The sequence below is a fragment of the Ambystoma mexicanum genome, chromosome 4p, assembly GCF_040938575.1.
Source record: "Ambystoma mexicanum isolate Mex_15411 chromosome 4p, UKY_AmexF1_1, whole genome shotgun sequence".
In the NCBI taxonomy this organism is placed as follows: domain Eukaryota; kingdom Metazoa; phylum Chordata; class Amphibia; order Caudata; family Ambystomatidae; genus Ambystoma; species Ambystoma mexicanum.
Genome location: NC_090927.1, coordinates 306,630,306 through 306,652,873, shown reverse-complemented (window position 1 = coordinate 306,652,873; position 22,568 = coordinate 306,630,306). Strand labels below are relative to the sequence as shown.

Below are 22,568 nucleotides of genomic sequence, written 5' to 3'. Positions count from 1 at the left end.
ATAGAATCTGCGACGGTTCTAGGTCAAATGTTCGAATGCAAAGGATCGAATGACCAAAGGGTCGAATCAAAAGGACCGAAAACCAAAGGGTCGAATTTTTCTTTTTTTTTTTTGGGGGGGGGGGGGGGGTGGGTCTCCTCCACAAACCACCGTTTTTGGTGCAAAAAACTTTTTTTTTACTATATGAAAACCAAAAAAAAAAATATATATATATATATATATTAAAAAAACATTCGACCCTTTGGTTTTCGGTCCTATTACCTCGACCCTTTGGTCATTCTCTCCTTTTGGTGTCGAACCTTTGACCGGACACCCAGTGGCGACAGTAGAGAATGGGGAGCAGGCTGTTGATAGTTACCCTATTGGGACATTTTTACTTCACAACCCTCCTTAATACAAAAGGAACATTGGGACAATCTGGCACAGTTGGTACATTTGATCAGGAGACTACAAACAAATATTTGAGAAATGGCATCACTATATGTGAACTACGGAGCACCGTTTGATAAAAGAAAATAACTAGTACGTTCTGGAAAGGGGGAAACTGCTTCTGAGGGTTTGAACATTGTAGTGTGGATCTGTTATTAGGGTTCATTCTGGCAGCTACATAGTGTATGATATGATATGATAGGTTATTTATAACGTGCTTAATACCCAGAGGTTTCTAAGTGCGGACATGGGGAATCGAACCTGTGGTGCTCTGTGTCGTCTTGTTTCCAAGGCGAGCATGTTGCCCCTGAGCTATTCTCCAGAGACAGAGTGTAAATAGTTTGCAGTTGTTAACTTTCCTGCTATGCCCGTCACAACTAGATGTCGATCAGAACTATGCCAAGGTTTTAGCTGTAACTGAACAATACTAGTTATTGAATCTCCTGTCACTATGAGCCAGGTGTCCCAGATGAAATAGGTTGGCCTTAACCTTCATGTTTCTGACAAGCAATTATATTGTGTGGCCAATTTTATTTTTCAGAGAAAGAAAGAAAGATGGATAGCTTGGTATAACATTACTGAATGAATAATGGTGTGGGGATATCATTCCCCATGTACCAAGCCAAACTGAAGCCTAATGTAGGGAGAAATCAGTGGACAGTATGGCTAAACTGGGATATTGCTAGAGAGAGGGATATATATATAACTTGAATACTATAAATAATAAGAAATAATGTATAGCCGGTCTCTTTCTAGAAATTGGGGTTACAGGCTTTACAATATATATTTGTTGGGATGCATGTTCAACGCCACAACGGTGGGAAGAAGGTTTAGACTGCGCAAACTCTATTAGGCAGGAGCTGTAACCCCTCCGTCCAGTAAGGCAGACACGAGAAGGAGTAAAAATTCCCTCGCCACGAATGAAGGAGGCAGAGGGTCTACAACATTGTTGTACAAGTATTTTTTGTGTCGATTTTTGTCTGTCCCATTGAGGGTGTCATGAGGAGAGTGGAATTCTCCTACCTCGAGTGAAGGAGGCTGAAGGGGGTGAGGGGTGCCAGGGACTTTACACCTGTATGTAAATAAGTGCATTAGTGGATTATAGGTATGTGAATATAGTGGGAGCATTTGGGGTGGTGCAGGGAAAACAAGGAAGTGGCATGGTGAGACTTTAGAAGTGGAATGGAAACTTACAGGTGAGGCGCCTTGGCACTGGTGTGTGTGAGGCATAATACTCAAATATGAGTACTCCCCTAGCATACATGCGTAAAGCGCTGACACGATACAAGGGAAAGATCATTAAGTACCCCAGGGAGTGGGTTAAGGGAAGAGAGGGCAAATTGTTTAAAGCTTGGCCCGAAGAAGGCACGAACGACAATACCGTATTGGAGCACATGTACACCCATTTATCAGCAACACATAAAGGGAAGCAATTGCGAAATAGACAGGGGAGGAGGACGATGAGGATTTAGAATGTATACTGCGCATATCCTTCTCGAATGAAGCAGGAAACCTGCATCTAAGTGCAGATGTTCAATTCCTACACCCCACTTAGAATATTACAGTACATATATTATTGAAACAGATACCTTTTAAAATAAAAAATAAAAAAATAACGGAGCATATTTTCCAAAGATCGCAGGCAGTGCATTCCAGAGTCAGGGCCCCCCCCCCCGACTGAAAAACATTGGTCACCCTGATAGACAAAATGAGAGGATGGCACGACCAGAAGATTTTGCCAGATCGAAGTGAGCGATACGGATGATAAAGCTTAAATTCAATTAGTTTCTGAACAGGCAGCCAGTGTAGCTTCCTCCTATACGCAGAGGCAGATACTGTTTTAGGAAGGTTGTGTACCAATCTAACTGCAGCGTTTTGAGCTACTTGGAGTCGATGAAGCTGGGCCGTAGGTGCTCCTACAAGTAGAGTGCTGCAGTAATCAAGCCTGGATTTAACCATTGGGTTCAGGAATCAATAGCAGATGGTCTTAAAAGCCTACGTTGATAATAGACAGATCTGGGAACTTCAGTGACATGGGCACTACAACCCAAATATGCCTGCCATATACAACCAGGTTTTTTTACCTTACTGGAAAATTTGGTTGCAGCATCAAACATGGCTGGACAAGAAGTTGTGCCATGGAAATCATTTAGTATTTTTAGGGTGCCAAACACAATAACCTCCATTTTTGAAGGATTAAGTTGGAGCTTGCATCCAACTTTTTATTGCATTGGCACAGGCCAATATACGTTCAATGGCTTCAAATGGAGATTTTGATCTAACATAGATGTGTGTATCATCCGCACAGGAAGGATACTTCAAATTGAACTCAGCGAAGATATCCGTTAATGGGCAATGGTATTTATTGAACAACATTGGGGACCAAGCTGACCCCTAGGGCACTCCGTATAAAACGGGGAGATAGTCAGAATAAAAAGTTCCCAGTTTAACTGCTTGAGTTGGATCTTGTAAAAAAGATGAGAACCACTTCAATGCACCCTCTGACACCTGGACAACCTCAGTAAGTCTAGTCAACAGCAGACCAAAGTCAACCGTATCAAAGGCCACTGATAAATCGAACATATTTAACAGGCTCATATCTCCTTCATCAGTGGCCCACAGCCACCAGGGCCGTCTCTGCTCCGTGTCCAGGTCCAAAACTGGATTGAAAATTATCAAGAATGGAGTTCTCCTCCAGATAAGTCTGGAGGAGAGTACTACAGACAATATTCAAGGATGTAGAAAACACTGTGGGCGACAGAGGGAACAAATCTGACACACATCACCACTTCACATCCACAGTCACTAGTCAGATATCTACACACATAGTAACTCCCACTGCCCCTCACCAGTATGGGCGTTTTCCTCATTCTAGAACCAGACAGTAGGTGGCACAGCTCGTCACAGCCACTCTTTCACTATGTCCTTACTACCAAAGGTTATTTACATACATATATATATATATATATATATATATACACACTGGACAATATTATTTTGTAGTCACACACAACGTATTAAAAAACTAAACAAGATTCCAAGATGGCGGCCGAGCCGGGTAGACGTGCGTGAGCGTAGCTCCATCCCCCAGCTCGGGCCGCGACAATAAGAAATGAAATAAGCAGGCGCTCTGCCTTTCAAGACGAACCTTCCTTCATCGGGTAGAGAAAAAGGGGCGAAGAGGAGCCGGGACGAACAGATTGCAGGCAATCGAGAAGTGCTCCCCGGTCCAGACCCAGGACTGTCTTCCTGCCGGTGCAGACCTGAGATGCCGCGCTGCCCAGTCGAGGGAGGTGCCTCTGGCGCGGGGCCAGTGAATACGCCGGAAACAGAGGAGCGAGTCCTGGAGGGGACACTCTCACCCCCGCCGGAGTGCACCCGAGGGGAACCGAGAATCTAGGCCGCGGTCCCCGCCCCACAGGGAAGCAGTGAGAGAGGAGCAGGCGGACTCAGAGGCCGCAGCAGCGCGGAAAAGGAGGGGAGCGGACGGGCGAGCGACCGCCTGGGAGAGGGAAGCGCCAGGCGGAAGGAATCACACCCCAGAGCACACCGGCGGGGAGCAGACGGCAAGGCCCAGCACACCGCGGCGGATGCAGATGGAACTCAGTGATCCAACCGGCGGCGCGATAAGCAGGTACGAGGCAGGGCAGAGCTCCGGGGACGAACGGGGAGGGCCCCCCGGCGCACTCAGCAACGCGGCCCCAGCATGCAGATAAGGGGCCGAAATTAGGAAACTGATCAGGAAACTGCATCCCCCCGGCAGAATCGATACAAACACAGGTCCCCCCATACGGTGGTCCCACTAAAGCAGGCCACACTGGGAAAAGACCGGAGACACTACCACACAACAGACCAGTGGGGAGCATATTGGCACCCAGAGGAACAGACCCCCAGGCACTCATAAGAGACTCGCAACACTGAGAGCAATAACAGAGGCGGAACCCCACCAGCCCCCCGAGAAAAAGACCTCACACCTGAGAAACGGTGAGGCACAAGGCCAAGCGGGGGCGAAAACGTCCCTACACAAAGATATCCGAACCCGGGAGGCCCAAGGAGAGAAAGACGCAGGGATAGCGCACTGGGCAAAGAATTCACACACATGTCCAAAGCCAAGGCGAGGCTGGGGTCACAGGCTGCAACGACAAATAAAAGAGGAGCCAAGCAGGTACAAGATCTGACACACATTTAGGGAATAGGAAACGCAGGACAAAGACAACAAAATAAACAGAATAGTAAAGAAGTAGACCCAATAGAGCGAAGAGCTAGACATGGCCACACGGGAAGACATGAAAACATGGTTTAAAGAATTCCAAGACCAGTTCATTTCCTCAAATCAGTCACAATTCGATAAAATGAAAGGGGAACTGAAGCAGGCAGTACAGGAACTAAAAACAGACATCGAATCCCTAGAGGACAGGACGGACAACATGGAAAAGACGGTCCAGAACATGGACGACGAGGCGACCCTACAAGCTGAGGCACAAGACTGCCTCGCACGTCTGGCGTTGGAACTTGAATCACAATGCGAGGACTTGGAAAATAGATCGAGGAGATCAAACATTTGCATCAAAAATATGCCGGAAACAGTAGAGGATAAAGATTTCCGCACAGTAGTGCAACAAGTATTTCATGATATTTTGGGGGACGATCCCGGGGAAGACATATACATCAATAGAATATACAGGGTAGGCCCCCGGAGAACAGGGGATCCAGGATCCCGTCCCAGAGACGTCCTAGTGGCCATGACTAGCTACACACAAAAGGAACAGATATTGAGAAAGGCCAGGACACTGGATCAAATAAGAATGAATGGCAGAGAAATACTACTGTTCCAGGACCTAGCACAATCCACGCTCAGAAAGAGAAGAGAAATGAGTCAACTGACCAAAATCCTATCTGCAAAACAAATCCGGTATAAATGGACATTCCCCTTTGGCCTTCTATTCTCATGGGAAGAAAGACCCCCAAAACAACGGAGACAGCCAAGGGGATGGCAAACAGAGAAAAGAAGGACAAGACTCCAATCATGCAATCCAGAATAAAATTAACGCACCAGGAACAGTAGCTCCTATGCAGACTAGGAGGGAGAATAAACATTGGCACAAACATCCTAGCAAGGGCCAGTGCCGAAAAGTAGGCGCGGCAGAGCCACGGGACACCAGTGGAATCTGCACCACAAGCAGGGTTTAGGATCCCCTGCAAACAATTACCCTGAGACCTTAGAGGGCATGGAGCAAAGGCACTACGCCAGAGCAACCATAGGGCCCACAGCCCTCCTCAGGGACAATGTTGGGGGGAAGACTCATACTCCGGTTCACATGCATCCCATGGCAACCCACAGGATGATCCCAGCAAGAAAACCCAAGTTCACTTGAAAGAATGGGCCTGAAAATCCTAACGTTTAACATTCGAGGGCTGAACACACCTGTGAAGAGGAAAAAAAACGGAACACTTCTTACAAAGGGAAAAGTTCGACATAATATCGCTCCAAGAAACCCACATTCAGAAAAAGAGGAAAAGTCTACTCCGGATAAAAGGCTACAAACAAATTATCCAATCCAACGATGACGAGAAAAAAAAAGGTGTACTCTTAGCCTTCGCCAACCATCTGCAGGTCCAAATCAAGGAGACACTAGCGGACAAAAACGGCCAATACGTATTTGTGAAGGCCCAGATAGATAACCGTAAACTAACCATTGCAACCCTATACGCCCCGAACACGGGCCAGGAAGGATTCATCAAAGCAACAATCAATACACTAGAAAATTCTGCAGAGGGAGAGGTGATCCTGACATGAGACTTCAACCTAGTGTGGAATCTGACAGAAGATCGTTCGAATCCCAAAACCTCCCAGCAAGGGGCCCCATCGAACGCACTCAGACAGACAATGCAGAACCTGGCATTAGAGGACGTGTGGAGAAGACTCAGAGGATCAACTAAAGGATATACGTATCACTCACACGTACATGATACAAGCTCTAGGATCGACTACATTTGGGCCACAGGAGGCCTAGTCGGAGAAATACAGGACATAGAAAAAGCCGCAATCTCATTATCAGATCATGCCCCACTATGGATTACCCTTCCTAAATTGCGGAAACAATCAGGCCTATGGTGGTGGACATTCCCTAGAGAAATGATTCAACATATATCGACAAAAGAAATAATCAGAGAGAAAATTGAGGAATACTTTGAGAATAATGTCACCCCGGACGTCTCCCCGAGCACCACGTGGGAAGCCTTCAAAGTGGTGATAAGGGGGCATCTAATAGCGTTAAAAGCTCAAAAAGATAAACTTTTACACAAATGGGAAGACGAGTTGGGGGTCAAACTGGAAGAATTAAGGGAAGAAATGACCAAGAACACCTCAAGGAAAATGAAGAGAGCATACCGTCACATCCAGAGTCTGATAGACCCGATAAGGACAAAGAGAGCCGAAACGCAACTACTTCACACCAAACACTGGTACGCGATGAAATCAAATAAAGCAGACAAGCTACTAGCACGACAACTAAAAGGCAAACGGCAAGAAAAAATAGTGAAAACTCTGACGGACGGACAAGAAGTTAAGAGAACACAAACGAAGGACATGAAAGAGGTATTCCGAGAATTCTACCAGAATCTGTACACGTCACAGCGTCCGAGCGAAGAGGCACAGGTGGCATTTTTGTCGGGGATAACATTACCAACAGTGGCACCGGCAGAAAAGGAAGCTCTCGACCAACCAATCACAACAGAGGAGGTGCTGAAGGCAATAAGAGACCTTCCTAAGAATAAAGCTCCAGGGTCGGACGGCTTTATCGCAGCATTCTACAAAACATATGCAGAAACATTATCGCCCTATCTAACTACGCTATTTAACACCTTCAAGTCAACGCGCAATATAGCCACATCTATGAATGACGCCAAGATTCTAGTCTTCCATAAGAAAGGGAAAGATCCCGAAAGCCTGGGCTCATATCGACCAATCACCTTAATCAATGTCGATGCCAAACTCTATACAAAAGTCCTAGCCAACAGGCTTGCACCCCTGCTCCCTAAATTAATCCACCAAGAACAATCAGGCTTCATCCCCAACAGAAAGACCCACGACAACATAAGACGAATAATCCACCTCATAGAAAAGACCAGAATCATGGAAATCCCCTCGGCAATAATAGCACTGGATGCTGAAAAAGCATTTGACCGGGTAGAGTGGTTGATGCTATTTGCTATACTACGGAAAAAATGGGCATGGGGGAGGACTTTATCGGCATGATTCGTGCAACTTACAACTCACCAAGGGCCAGGATTGCAGTCAACGGCGAACTCTCCGACCCAGTCATAATAGGCAGGGGAACAAAGCAGGGATGCCCCCTATCGCCCCTACTCTACGCAATCTTTTTGGAACCCCTTCTAGCGAAGATCAGAGCGGCCCCGGACATCAAGGACATAGAAATGGGAGGGCACACGCACAAAACGGCGGAATACGCAGACGACATGTTGCTGACCATATCAGACCCAAGCAACACACTTCCCCTCCTTATCCAGCAGATAGACGACTATGGAGTGATATCGGGGCTGAAAATAAATAAGCAGAAATCGTCGGTAATGGCCCTGGCGGGAGACACAGAGGGAATATACAAGACAACTAAAGACCTAAACCTACTAAAGGCCGAAGAAGGAGTGAAATAATTGGGAGTAATCCTGACCTCAAAGATAAAAGACCTCTATAACGGAAACTACCCTAAACTTATAGAAGACGTAAGACGCGACCTAAACAGATGGAACCTCTATCAATATCATGGTGGGGCAGAATAACGGTCATCAAAATGACGATATTGCCCAGGCTCCTGTATTACTTCCAAGCTCTCCCCATCCGAATCCCGGTAACATTCTTCAAGACCTTCTCCAAAATAATTAAAAAATATATATGGCAAAACAAAACACAGAGAATGTCCCAACAGGTGCTCACTGCACTTAAATCGGATGGAGGAATGGCGCTCCTCCACTTCAAAAAATACTAAGAGGCGGCACAACTGTGGGTCCTACATGAATGGATCACAGACAACTCAGAAAAATGGTGGGAGGCACAGGACAAAGCCGTCGCAAGATCAAATCTGCGCCACCTCCTATGCAGGAGACCCGAGAACAGACATCACAACATCAAACTTAGCGAAGTCATGAGCACCACCATGGAAATATGGAACAGAGCAACCAAGAAGGAAACCCTAACGAAGAATCCCGCCCCCTTTATGCCACTGTTCGACAATCCAGACTTCCCCCCCGGACTGGTGAAAGGATCCTTCAGGAAATGGCGCGAGGCTGACTGCACAAAGGTGGGAGATATGATAGAGGCCATCAGATCAGAACCTTTTCAGATTGCCAGGAGCTGCTGGGCCTCACGGAAAGGGATAGATATCAGTACGAGCAGCTTCACCACTGGCTTTCAACACCAAGAATAACAATAGCATGGATAAGGGACCTCACCCCATTCGAAACATATATGTTGACCCAAACGGGGTTGAAAAAATGTGTCTCCGCACTCTACAAGTTCATAAACGCCCAAGAAGAAAACATCACTTGGCAGTACATGAAAAAGTAGGAAGCAACCTTAGGGAAACAGATTGCTCAGGACCAATGGACATACCTCTGGCTAATTATCCCAAAATGGACACGTGCAGTAAAAACGAGGGAATCTTGGACGAAAGTGATGATCCAATGGCACTATACGCCGGAGAGAATTCATAAATTGTTCCCAACAACGCAAGGGAAATGCTGGAGGGGATGTGATTCCTTGGGAACCTGGAGACACATCTGGAGGGACTGTATAGTACTGCAAGAATTTTGGACGGAAGTGAAAGCACAGATGCAGAACATTATCGAGGGCGCGGCCAACCTAGAAGAAGAGATATGGCTGTGCAGTATGTGGGCCCCCCGAGATAAGTCTTTTACGAAAACTCAAAAACTGAACTTTATGGGATTCCTTATAGCAACATGGCTAGCCATTGCGCAAAACTGGAAACAGAAGACCCCTCCAACTACACAAGAATGGCTCCGGAGGATCTGGAACTATGTAGCCATGGAGAGGATCACCTATAATCTTCAAGGAGACAGACAGAAGTTCACCACAGATTGGGGAGATGCCATAGACTTCCTGCAAAGCGATTATATATTGCAATGGTGCCCACACAACATCCGCATTCTTGATATGTTTACAGCTTAAAATGAACACATCCAAGGGTTGCAAAGACACTGCAAATACGTTTAACCGGAGGGGAGAAAGGGGGGTAGGGTGGAGGGGATTGTGGGACTATGTTGTGTCCCGATGTTTAGGTTTGAAGAAATGCCAATAAAAATATTCTTAAAAAAATAAAAAAATAAACTAAACAAATATCAATGCAAAAGAACATTTAATGCAATTTTATTTTTTGACAATACAACATTCATGTGCAAAGTTTCTAAATCCACGTGTGTGAGGTTAGTAACCTATTATCGTGCAAATACTGAATAGAAAAACATAATACATAGAAAGAATGCATCAATAAAGCGATACAAACAAGGTCGCTAAAAATAGTGAACAAACAAGGATACGCAATTTCACTATCCCCCCTTTACACTATAAATGCACAGGCTCAGCCATGCTAGCTCTAACGGATGTACTTAATTCCAAATGCACCATTAAAGCAACCTGTTCAAACGTGTGGTCAATATCGTATTCCCTTAGATGTTCCCAGCACCTACGGATGTTTAAAAAAAAGTTACTAGTTCACTTATCACTGAACATAAAAAACATGTCGACACAGGTGTTTCAGCCTACAAGTATCCTACGGTACACCCAAATCCCTAGTTTCCCCAGGAAAGATTTTCATAGCCTTCATCAGGACTGGGAAGTCTGATATGCAGCACGCGTGTCTTGTAGTGTTCTTGGTGTTACTCGTCTCTGCAATAATCACTGAGATTCCTAGAAACCAAGACATACAATCTAACCAGTGAATGCTAAAATAACGCATTTACACCACACTGTGAATAAATGTTATACAGGACTGACCCGATTATGTGCTAAAGATGTTTGACGAGCTATATGCACAGCAATTTCATTGAAGCACAAATTATTGGAGGACCACAACTGTATTCTTGGTCAAAAGCACAGGACCTGAATAAAAATACATTATTATTTAGTCTATTACCTCCTAGTTCCCTACAAGGTCTGCCTAATATTACAGACCGCCAAGAAGTGTAATTCATCAAAACACAAATTAATTATATTTGGGAATACACTAACCTAGGATAAAATTCACTGTCTGCAAGTTCCACGTCAGAAATAATCAAGGCAAAAGAACTGTGCAAGCGATAGCCCAAAAGGGTACAAAGGCACCGGATAACAACATGTAAAATAAAAAATAAAAATTTTTAATGAGGCTCTGAGCCGGTCATTAATAAATCAACATCTCCACACACATCTCTGCTTACAAAGCATACTACGGTGCGGTGGGTTAGCAAAACCACTACCCGACTAATGGGATTTCCTGTAACTGCATACTTGCTTTGAAATAGTAACATGCTCACAACGTTGCAGCTTACCTCTTAGGGACCCATGATCCTGCCATGATCAATTGACAGATGCATGGCCCAAAAGGCGAGATCCCACATTTTCAAAGAAATCAGGGTACTTGCAATAAAAGTTTGTTTACCGGCAAAAATTGAACCATTATCTGATATATCAGTGCAGAAATCAACACACTTGTGCCCGCCGATCAGCTTGGTGGACATCTTTTGGCAGGGTGTGCTTTTTCAATCATAGCAATTTAACAGCCACCCGTAGGTAACATGGTTGAAGGACTATGCAATACCAGCTACTAAAACTTTGAGCACCATTTTGGAGAGAGTTCAATCCATCCATCAAAGTATTGTGTGAACAATACTAATCAAAGAACATGTTAGTTCGAAAGCGTTTTTGAATGGTTCAAGACTATGCAAGAGTCCCAGTACATCTTCCAAAGAGATGCTATTTTATGAAGACATTTATTGCTGATGCCCCTTCATTGGGAAGAGTTTTAATAATATGCAAACCACCCAAATGGCACAATAATCTTTTTCTTATTCTGTATTTAATACAGTTAAAATCTAAATGTATGTCTGAGTACAGTGCAGTATTAGCACTCCCTGAGGGGCACAACTCAAATGAAACCAAGAAAACTTGCCAGTCTAAACTGGCTTTCAGAACTCTGTCTACTGTGTTAAATCTGCGTATCCATTTGTTTGATCTGAATTCATTTTTTTATTGCAAACACCACCTCTAGGGTGTGGATTTATAACCTCAATCACAAACCACAAAAAGTCAGTGTGTTTGTTGCTTTGTCACAAAATGCTCCACTAAAGGTTTGTCCTGAACCTTATTCTTTATACAAGAACGATGCTCACATATACGTTGTTGCACCTCTCGTATGGTCTTTCCAATGTAGAGCAACTTACATGGGCGTTGGATCAGATACACTTCCCATCTTTTCTTACAATTTGTGTGTATAATTCCCAATGTACACCATACAAGTCTACCGATTTCATGTTCTGAGTAAGCTCACATTTAAAGTGGCCCATTACCAACGTTTAAACCCCATAATCTCATATTGGTGGAGTCTTGATGTTGCACTTTCTCGTAAGTGCGGATCAACAGCTGTTTTATGTTGGTAGGGTGTTTGAATGAGAACCATGGTTTCTGAGGTTTAAAAACTAGAATCTTTTAGTATGATTTTTCAAAGATAGTCGCTAATCGCACTGTATGTGGTCACGCACGTCATCTGAGTGGTATGTATGCAGGATCTTTTCTGGTCTGTGAGACATCACCATGGTGCAACTGTACTTGAGTTGTAGAAATTGACCATATTCAAGGTTTTCTCTTAGGGCTTTAAGGTGAAAACCAGAAAAATGAAGAAGAGTATTCTTATCCGTTGGTTTCCTATAGAGGGAGTGGCAAGTGACCCATTTGCATTCTTAATGAGCCATATGTCCAGAAAATGTCATTTTGTGGTCACAAGTCATGGTAAATCATAAACGTTTGTCATGCTTATGCAGCTATTCAAAAAAGTATCCATCGATTCTCTCATGCCTGTCCAGATCATGAAGTCATCTATAAATCTGTGCCAGCACCCTAAAGATGTCTTTACTGTGTTGGCCTCAGAATAAATAAATGAAAGCTCAGAGTCATTGAGGTATAGATTTGCTACATCAGGGGGAAAGGTAGCACCCATGCTTGTCCGTTAATTTGTTTAAACCACTGATCTTCAAACATGAAGAAATGTTCAAAAAATGCTAGTCTGGTACATTCTAAGATAAATTCTGTCGGTACCTTATTCAAGGGATCCAACCAAGTATCCAGATAATTTTGGATTACTACCAGACTAGCTCCCTGCAAGATGCTAGTATATAAAGCTTCCACATCTAGAGTGACCAGCCAGTCTGATTGAGCCACCGTGATTTCAGAAAGGATGTGAATGATGTCTGTATTGTTCCGAATATAAGACAACATATTAAGGAAAAAAAGGTTTCATGAAAACATTGACATCCGTTGATAAAGGTTCTAGTATAAAGCCTATTGCTGAAACAGTCGGTCTCCCTGGAGGGAAAGCAGTGTTTTTGTGCACTTTTGGCAGAATATAAAAATGCCAGTGTTACTGGATGTGCAGTATTGAGAAAGGCCTTTTCATCTGGATCAAACCACCCTTCCCTTTCAGCATGGGTGGTCAAACTAAGGATCTCCTCCTGTAATCTAAGGGTAGGATCACTAAATAGCCTTTGATAATGATTTGTGATGCCCAAAAGGCGCAACACCTCTTTCTTATGTTCAGTTCTGGACAACAACACAATCCTGCCTCATTGTCACCCAGTTTGATAATAAATCTGGAATTTTCTTGGAGGGATTGGAAAGTGTCTTTCACCTTTACTTGCTCTCTGGGCCTGATTTGAAGGGATGCACATACGCCTGCCTGCCCCGCATACAGACAGGTGTCTCATAGATGGCCGAGGACGAATGTGGATAAGGTTATGAATGTGAGTGGATGCAATGTGTGAAAGGGACTGTGAGGATCGGACAGCCCAGATCAGGACAAGGACGCAGAGATGCTCCCACACCCCACCGGGAGAGAATACGAAAAATCAACGCCTCACTTCCAGACAGCAATGCCAATTAACCAATCCACTAACAATTTCAAACCCTCTGCATACACCTCTCAAACTCTAACCAAACACAATCACAAGCCTTCAACACAACAATCCGCACAAACTTCACTACACTGCAACAACAAAACAAACCACACATAGACTTGCACAACAGCACATGACGACTACCGACCGTAAAACACCCCAAGCCCAACCAACGGACCCACCGGGTTGAGGCACCAACAGCACATCACTGCTCTCTTGCACTTCTCCAGCTTACTCCCACTAACTCACCCACCCCCCTTCCCTTTCTTTGTTTTTCCAGAGCCGCCAGAGCACCAGGGGACCACTCCGGTGGTAATAGTGTGCGGTACAAATATCCTTTAACATTAACATAAGTTGTTTTCTTATATGATTTGGACTGCAACAATTTCATAACCGCCGTCATGATTTTATTTTCTACTGTCAAAATCTCTGAAGCCATTGCTAATGCCGGGGATAAAAGGTGGATGGAGGCTTTAGGCCTGTGACACTTTTTGGTTCTTCATGGGGTTCACGAAAGAATTACTGCAACCCAACTATCCAAAAAAACTTCCTTAGCTCAATTTTGGTGTTAAAATTCTCCGTTTTAGCAGTATGCAGAAAACTCAAGACCTTTGTGTAGCACAATGATTTCACCCCCCATGACAGCACATAATCTGACAAATAAAAAATGGGGTCACCAGTTCTGCTGAGAATTCACCTGGCGATTATTCCACTGCCGGGTCCTTATGCCCTATTCCCCCTGACCATATAGACAGCAGGTCCTGCCTCGTCTGCCCCTGCACCCTCGAAAAACTGGTGTGGTTGGGTGTTGATGTAGATGGTGCCTCCTCTCCACTTGACTGTTCTGCTGTTCTTTCACTTGAATTATTGGAGGTATCTGAGAAGGTGACATACTTTCTTCTTCCTCTTCCCGATACCTGTTTATTATATCTTTGATTCTGTCTAGAAATTTGGATTTAGATGTGAGAAACCGGAGGGTATCCTCACTCTGACTCTCCCTGAATGTTCTGCTCATGTGACCAGGGAAAGGCCATTGCTCTTGGATTCCGACCCTCAGGTGGAGAAGTGAGGGAGGATCACCTGGGAGGAGGGTTTTTGGGGATTGGCAGCAGGGTGCCCCCATACGAGACATGGTATACTCCTTTTCCCTGTGAAAGCCAACTTAACCCTCCCCCTACCTTTGTGGGCTATTGTGCAACAGTTCCCCCCAATTTTCCTCATTCAAGCTACAGTACTTTGATGATAAAGAAGCAACTAGGAGTAGTGAACACTAGTAACCTATTTCACCACTCTAGTACTCGGACAAAGAAGATGCCTACAGAGTTTTGTGACCGTCAAGCATGTCATTCTAATTGCAGTCAGGCAATTCTAATTGAAGACTCACACCTGCAACCTGTCCCAACCCTAATTTAGAACCCAGACTCATGATGGCCCTAGACGCAGAAAAAGCGTTCAATCGCTTGGATTGGAATCTCATGTTCGAAACATTCAAATGGCATGGAATGGGCAATCCTTTTATAGATATGGTCAAAACCCTCTACCACACCCCCAGAGCCTCTGTGACAGTTAATCACACTGTCCATTATTCCCCCCTGAACCGAGGCACAAGACAGGGATGCACACTATCCCCTCTTCTCTACATCCTGGCTCTTTAACTACTGCTGGAGTCAATCAGAAGAGATACACACATTACCGGCATTCTGACACAAAATGTCCACATGAAATTGGCTGCCTATGCCGATTGTATTATTATTTTTCTCTCCAACCCTAATTCCACAGTAAAGAGGACACAATTGCCCATAGAGAACTATGGAAAAGTCTCAGGATACAAACTAAATAAAGATAAAACAGAACTCCTTCCACTCTCAAAAACCTGCATAACGCCTGATCTTGATGATTTGGGCCTATGTTGGAGATCAGCCCATATGAAATACCTAGGCATTGATTTCGCCCCCATCATCAATTCAACCATCTCCGAAGTCCAAAAAGCCATGATAGAAAAAATAAAGGAAAAATCGACTCTTGGTCACTGCTATCTATGTCATGGTGGGGCAGGCTGGACACAATAAAATTAATGATCATGTTGTTAATACTCTATCCCCTTACAATGATCCCAATTCCTTTTGACAACAAATTCAACAAAGATGTGAACACTTTTCCCTCCAAATCTTTGTGAAAAGGCAAATCACTGAAAATATCCATAAAGAAACTACAGGTCGACAAAGATCAGGGAGGACTCAAACTTCTGAACTTTCTTCTGGCATATCACCACGGCCTTTTGGCACAAATAAATCAAATAATCTACTGGCCACCAATTGATAAGTGGGATCCTCCAAAGTGACTCCAATTAGAAGATGCCCTCTCATACCCAATTCTATTAAAATGCAGACTCAGTATGTGCAAGTTAAAGTACCATGAAGTTTGCCCAATTTTGACCACGTCAATGAAGACTCTGTCATCATTCACTAAATACTCTGTTGAACTACTCGGCTCGCCACCTCTCTTCATTATGGCACAACGCCAGTATAAACATTCACCAAAAAAATAAAATAACGCACTTTAGCACACATGGATCAATATTCTACATTCACCAAATCTGGGACAATAACTCAGCTATCACCTTTGCAGAACTCCAAGATAAATATGGGCTCCCCTCTAAAGAATTCGGGAATTATCTGAAGCTAACAAAGTCGATTACCAAACTCAAAACAAATACCCAGTTAGAAGTCAAAAAATGCAGATAGAATTAAGATGGATAGCAAACTCAACAAGGCCAGTGCATTTTATAGAGAAAATATTCCCTCCATTACAAACTAAAACTAGCATTTCTGCAACTATACAAAAATGGGAGGAAGCTTTCGATATCAACTTAGAACCCACCCAATGGCAACAAATCTTCAATAGGATAGATAAAGCATCAAGGTCGGCTAGCAAATCTCAAACTCTCTTTTTTGTATTGCATTGAGCTCTTTGGACTCACAAAAGACTACATAAAAACAAAATTTACCCCAATGCATACTGCTGGGGATGCATTCATAAACAGGCTATAGGCACACTAGAACATATGCTATTTGAATGCTCACAATTATCCAAATTCTGGAGTGAGATAGAAAAAAATGTCAAAGTAATCATACAGCTGAACCAAAATATCTCACTAAAAGAACTTGCCTCAACACACTGCAACGACAACAAAGAAAAAACAATTCTCACCTTCAAACAGACAAGGCTCCTAGATAAGTTCCTATCAGCAGCCATCCAATGCATTACATCCCACTGGAAACACCAGGAACCACCCTCTCACAGAACATGGTGGAATTCTATATGTTTGACTCAAAAAACTGGAAAAGATTTGTGATAACATACATGAAATAAAAAAATTATCATCTACGTGGAGCCCCTTAGAGAACTTCCTTAACAACTCCCAACCAATTATCCCATCCTACAAACAGCTTACCGAAGTCCGCAAACCACCCTGAATATTTTATATTCAAAAGTTTTCTGCTCACAAAAAATGCTAAATGCTCCTCATAGTATACTACTACATCCCCACTAACTTTCCAGTACATGATATAATAAATATAATAATGCACAACATTAATTCTTGGGCATGTCTGGCTGGCCTATCCACAAATCCCCAAATCCTGCTGCTCACATTATCTTCTCACATTGCTACATAAGACATACTAATTACATCCCCTCACCAGTTAAACTGTAGCACAGAAATGCTACTCTCACTCTCTCTCAAATTAAACTACATAATTGATTTGTTAGTCTCTACCCATATACTACTACATCAATTGTCTTGTAGCTGGATTCCCCTACTTATCTCCATCTATCTCTCTCTGCCCCCAGCATACCACTTTTACTCTCAATCTCTGCTTACTCATCTTCCATTTTCTTTCAAACTCTTCTTCTCATATGTCTTTATCATGGAAATCATTACAGCTCATACTCACCAATTAAATCACTGTCTATAGGTATTCATCGAGTATTCACCCGCTCATAAACAAATCAGATAACTTTGAACACAGATTGGGAAATAATACTGTTTCTTTGGCTGTCCAAGTAAAATGCTGATCAGTAATGTTTAGGTTATGTAACTATGAATTCTCCATCACATTAATCTTCCTTGTGTTATTTTCTTTTGAAACAGTAAACGCTTTGTAAATACATGAGATTCAGAAATTGTGGCTCTCCGTGTATACCAATGGCACTGGGTTTTACTTATGTACCAGGTTCCATGTGTACATCAAAAACTTCTCTTATACGTGACGGTCAACCTCTGGGTGGGTCTTGTTAAAGGTTGTAGTGTTCCTTGCTCCGTCTTATAAAAATGTTCGGTAAAACGTTTTTAAACCCAGAATATAAGTATACTTGCATTCTCTCTCCTTTCTGGGTGGCAGACTGGGCTGCAAGCCCTCTTTCTCGGACGGAGCAAGCCATCATTGAGCGGTGTCCATGGATTATGAATGTCAGCAGGTACCACACTTAGATAGAATTGTGAATCTTATCAAGTTCCACAGTAGGATGTAATTGTGAATGTTAGCAAGTGCCACAATTAGAATTGTGAATGTAGGCAAGGGCCACATTTACATAGAATTGTGAACATTAGCCTGTGTCACATCTAGATAGGATTATGAATGTTAGCAAGTGCCACAGTAAAATAGAATTGTGAATGTTAGCAAGTGCCACACTTAGAATTGTGAACATTAGCCTGCATCGCATCTAGATAGAACTGTGAATGTTAGCAAGTGCCACACTTAGTTAGAACTGTGAACATTGACCTGTGTCACATCTAGACAGGATCGTAAATGTCGCCTTGGGTCCTTCCAGATATGACTGTGAATGTTAGCAAATGCCACACTTAGATAGAATTGAGATTATTAGCTGCATCACATCTAGATAGAATTGTGAATGTCAGCAAGTGCCACTTTTGTATAGAATAGTGAATATTAGCCATTGCCGCCACATCTAGACTGCATAGGGAATATTGCCAGTGCCACAGTTAGATATAATTGTGAATGCTAGCTGTTATCGGATGTAGACAGGTTTGTGAATGTGGGCCAGTGCAACATTTAGATATAATTGCGAATATTGGCTTGTGTCACATATAGACAGGATTGTGAATATTAGCCAGTGCCGGATCTAGAGAAAAATGCAGAAATATGAATGCGCCACATCTAGAAAGAACTTGTAAATTGACACATTTCACATCTAGATAGCGAAGCCAATAACCAACCCACCAACAATCTCACCCCTCTGCATACACCACTCAAGCTCTAACTAAACACAACCAAAACCCTAAAGGACAACAAACCGCACAAACTTCACACACCGCAATCACAAAGCAAAAAAACACATAGCTTCACACAACAGCACACAATGACTACCGACCAGAAAACACCCCCAAGATCAGCGAACGGTACAAACCGAACTGAAGCAGCCAACAGCACATCACTGCTCTCTTGCACTTCTTCTGCTCGGCCCCACTAACTCATCCCCCACCCCCTTTCCTTTTTTCAGATCCGCCAGAGAGCCAGGCGACCACTCCGGTGGTGATAGTGTGCAGTACAAATATCCTTTAACATTAACATTACTACTGATGGGCTGCGTAAATATTACAATGCCTATTATATGAATTGCAGCTACACATTTGTTATACGGAGATTCAGTGTCGCATGGTAAAATAAGGAAAAGGGTGCATTTCAAGTTTATAGCTGCAACCCAGCATTAATTTTTAGCATGTTGCACTTCAAAATAAAAAAAGAGAAGTGGTCTGTTTTGATGTGGCGAGTTGGTAGGCGCCAGGGGAGGATTTGGGCCAAAACAAGACGGAGCTCCGCACAGGCAAAAAAGATTCTTGACGGAGCAACGCTCCATCTAGACTCGTAGCTCAAACCACCTCTGTGCCACTGGGCTGTTTATTTTTTTCCCCAAAAATGCTGCAGAGTCTACGGAGGAGCCCGATGGTAAGCACCGAGAACTGGGAGACTACGGTTGGACTAAGCACCGCCTAGATGTTCCAATTCCAAAACAAAGATTGGCTGCTTGCTAATCCTTATGACTGCCCAGAAGCTGAATAGCAGCTTCAGCTTTCAATCATAAGGAGGAAGAGCTGTGCCCATGCCATAACAACCGTGATGCAATCCTCTTCTGACCCGAAGCAAAGTCGCCATCTTGGAGAGCTCAGCCCTGCTGAGTGTTCCATAGTTCCTGCTACTTTAGGTAAGACAATCTTGTGCTTATGTTTCCAGTTTTAACGGATGGTGATTTTAACTATTGTTTTCCTTTCTTACCGCCGGTGCTCGGAATGGGATTATTTTCCTAGGGAAGAAAGGAAAATAATCCTTGCTAGCACCGGCGTCCGTTAAATGGATTTACAAAATAACATGGAAGCAGAGTTATCACATGCACAAGCAACCCACATTTCAACAAGCAGACACTTTCAGTAGACTCGGCATGGTTAACTGAATACAGAAACATCCAAAGCCTCACATACTTGTTGCCTCTGTCCAAACAGGTATATTATATATATCCTGCATGTGCAGACATTCTTTTTCTTAGGTTGAGTTCTGTGATCAATCAAAACTGTACAGCCCTACTATTATTTGCTCAAAAGAGTTCCTTAAGACAAAATTGTGGACATTCTTATGTTCCAATAATACTCTTTGCTTTTATGCAAATCGCCAGAATTGGGTTCTATGAAGAGATGCTGTATTGCGTGACCTGGCCAGGCGTCTCGGCCCCGCCCCCTCCATGGAGAAGGTTCCCGAGTAAATGTTTTCTATTTTCAGGACTGGTCTGCAGCTGATGCCCGGCTAACGAGAGGGATAGGGTGGGTGGTGTGGAGGAGAAGGTGGGCAGTTGTCACCCACTCCTAATAGGAAGAAGAAGAACACTGGACCGTGCTTACTTTCTAGGGTGTGTACTTGCCTGAGGGTAGCCCTCCCACTCTGCTGTGCAATCACTGGACCCCGCGCGACTTCAAGAACGGGCGCCGCCCAGAGGACGACATTTCAAGATGTCCAGTAGACTATGCAGTAGCCTATCTCTGCCAGCGGTAACCAAGGGCCAGTCGCCTAGCGTCACCAGCAGAAGCATGCAAGCCGGAGTGCCCCCGGACTAACACATCCAGCATCACGGAGATAAGCCAGGGCTCGTTCTGCTAACTATGCGGCCATCTTGGAGAGAGTCACTACGTGTGCGATACACACTGTGGAAAATAAAAGCAACCAATATCTTGAAAACACCAAACATTTAACGTGTTCCTGACATTCCATTATATGAAATACAGAAATGTAATTTATACGGATGTAGCTATTACAAATAACGATATTCTTACAAACAATAACATTTTAAATTATAGGTCAACCAAAGGCTACGGGGAGCGACGTCAATCCTAAAAAGTCGAGTTGTGTGCATGTGCATACACATAAGGAACAATTGAAGACAGGAACCTATAGTTTACTTTTTTTTAATGGCCGCTTTGTTGGCAGGAAGAACCACCAGTAGACTTGCTAATTTAGTCCTTCTTTTAACGCTTTGCCCAGACAATGTTATGAAGGGCCAGGGTTGCCGGCTGTATTGTGTGACCCTCCCAATGTGTATTACCCCTTTAATGGGATGTGTCCCTCCACGTGTATTGCCCCTGGCCCAAGCTAATAAAAGGAGCATCTGCAGGCTCTTGCAGCACTGCAGAACGGCTGCAGACTCCAACTATGGAACGCCTGTGTCCATCTCTCATTGAGGGCCGCAGGCCCCACGCCCTGTGATCAAGGCCCTGCAGTCCTTGCTGGTCTGGTTCCCCCTATACCAGCCTGGTGCCCTGGGTCCAGCCCAGACACCCACCATTGGATGCTCCAGGCATCCACGGTGCTCCGGCACCCAGGCTGTGCCCCACAGCCTACCAGGGCCCTGCCCTGCAGCAAGAATTAAGTTCGGGTGACGCCGGCATCCCAGCATGTTGCTGGGCCCCCCAGCACCAATGAGGCCGGCCGCGTGACCGCTGCCTGCCCCACAACAATGGCGACAAGTGAAGATGTGCCCCCGAGATGCCTCCGCTCCATCCCTCTCCCTCTGTTTGTGTTTTTTTTTTTGTTCCCTCCATGGGAGAGAAGAGGAGGGAGAGTGGAGAAGGAGCGGCAGGCAACCGCCGCAGGGAAGTGAGGTATGCCCCAGGGAGAGTGGAGAAGGAGCGGCAGGCCACTGCCGCAGGGAAGTGAGATAAGCCCCAGCATGACTTCACCCAGGCCGCAGCACCCTGTAAAGAGGGTGCTTGTGCGGCCGGGATCGAAGCATGCCTGCAAACCCCCTTGCTGCAGCATCCGCCGGAAGTGAAGAGTCACGTTGCCCCCACGCGGTATTCCGCCGAATGCTGTAAGGAAAAGAACTGTGCGCCCACACAGGGGAGAAGTAATGAGCGGCCGCTGCCGCGAGGAATGAGGAACGTCCCGCCGGGGAGAGAGTATCGTGCTGCCCGCTCCCTCCCCCGCACCGCAGCATTCTGCCGCAAGCAGAAGAGTCGAGCTGCCCCCCAGGGGAGAAGAAATGGAGTGGTCGCTGCCGCGACCAAAATAAGAGTGGCGTTGCCCACCGGAAGGGCAAAGAGGCAGCCTTTGCCGTGGGTCCTCCCTGGCCGCAGCCCTCTGCAAGGAGGGTGCTCGTGCGGCCAGGGAAGGACCCAGCCTGCAGCCCCCTGTGGCATCCGCTGCTGGGGAAAGGAAGCAAATGCACGGCCGCAACAAAACAACCTCCCACTGTGGAGAAGAAAGGCGCCGACAACACTTGTCAGCTGTGCCGGCAGTTTTGTGTTGCGCCGCTGCCAGAGCCCCCAACAGTGATCCGGGGCCCGGTGGTGTAATGAAGGAAGGTTCCGCTCGGGAGCAGAGTAAATGAGAAGCACTCGTAAGACCATGGTCCATCCGGCGGTGAAAGTGTAGCGCTCCTGTCATCGGAGCAGA

General features: G+C 44.7%; 1 protein-coding gene across 1 annotated transcript in view; it reads right to left on the bottom strand.

Moving 5' to 3' along the window:
* Window positions 1–20,718, bottom strand: part of LOC138453224 (WD repeat and coiled-coil-containing protein-like) — a 252,142-nt gene extending 231,424 nt beyond the window's left edge. Inside the window, exon 1 of the mRNA XM_069605871.1 lies at window positions 20,542–20,718. The gene's annotated coding sequence lies outside the window, so the exon portion shown is untranslated. The remainder of the gene's footprint in view (window positions 1–20,541) is intronic.
* Window positions 20,719–22,568: the final 1,850 nt, after the last annotated feature.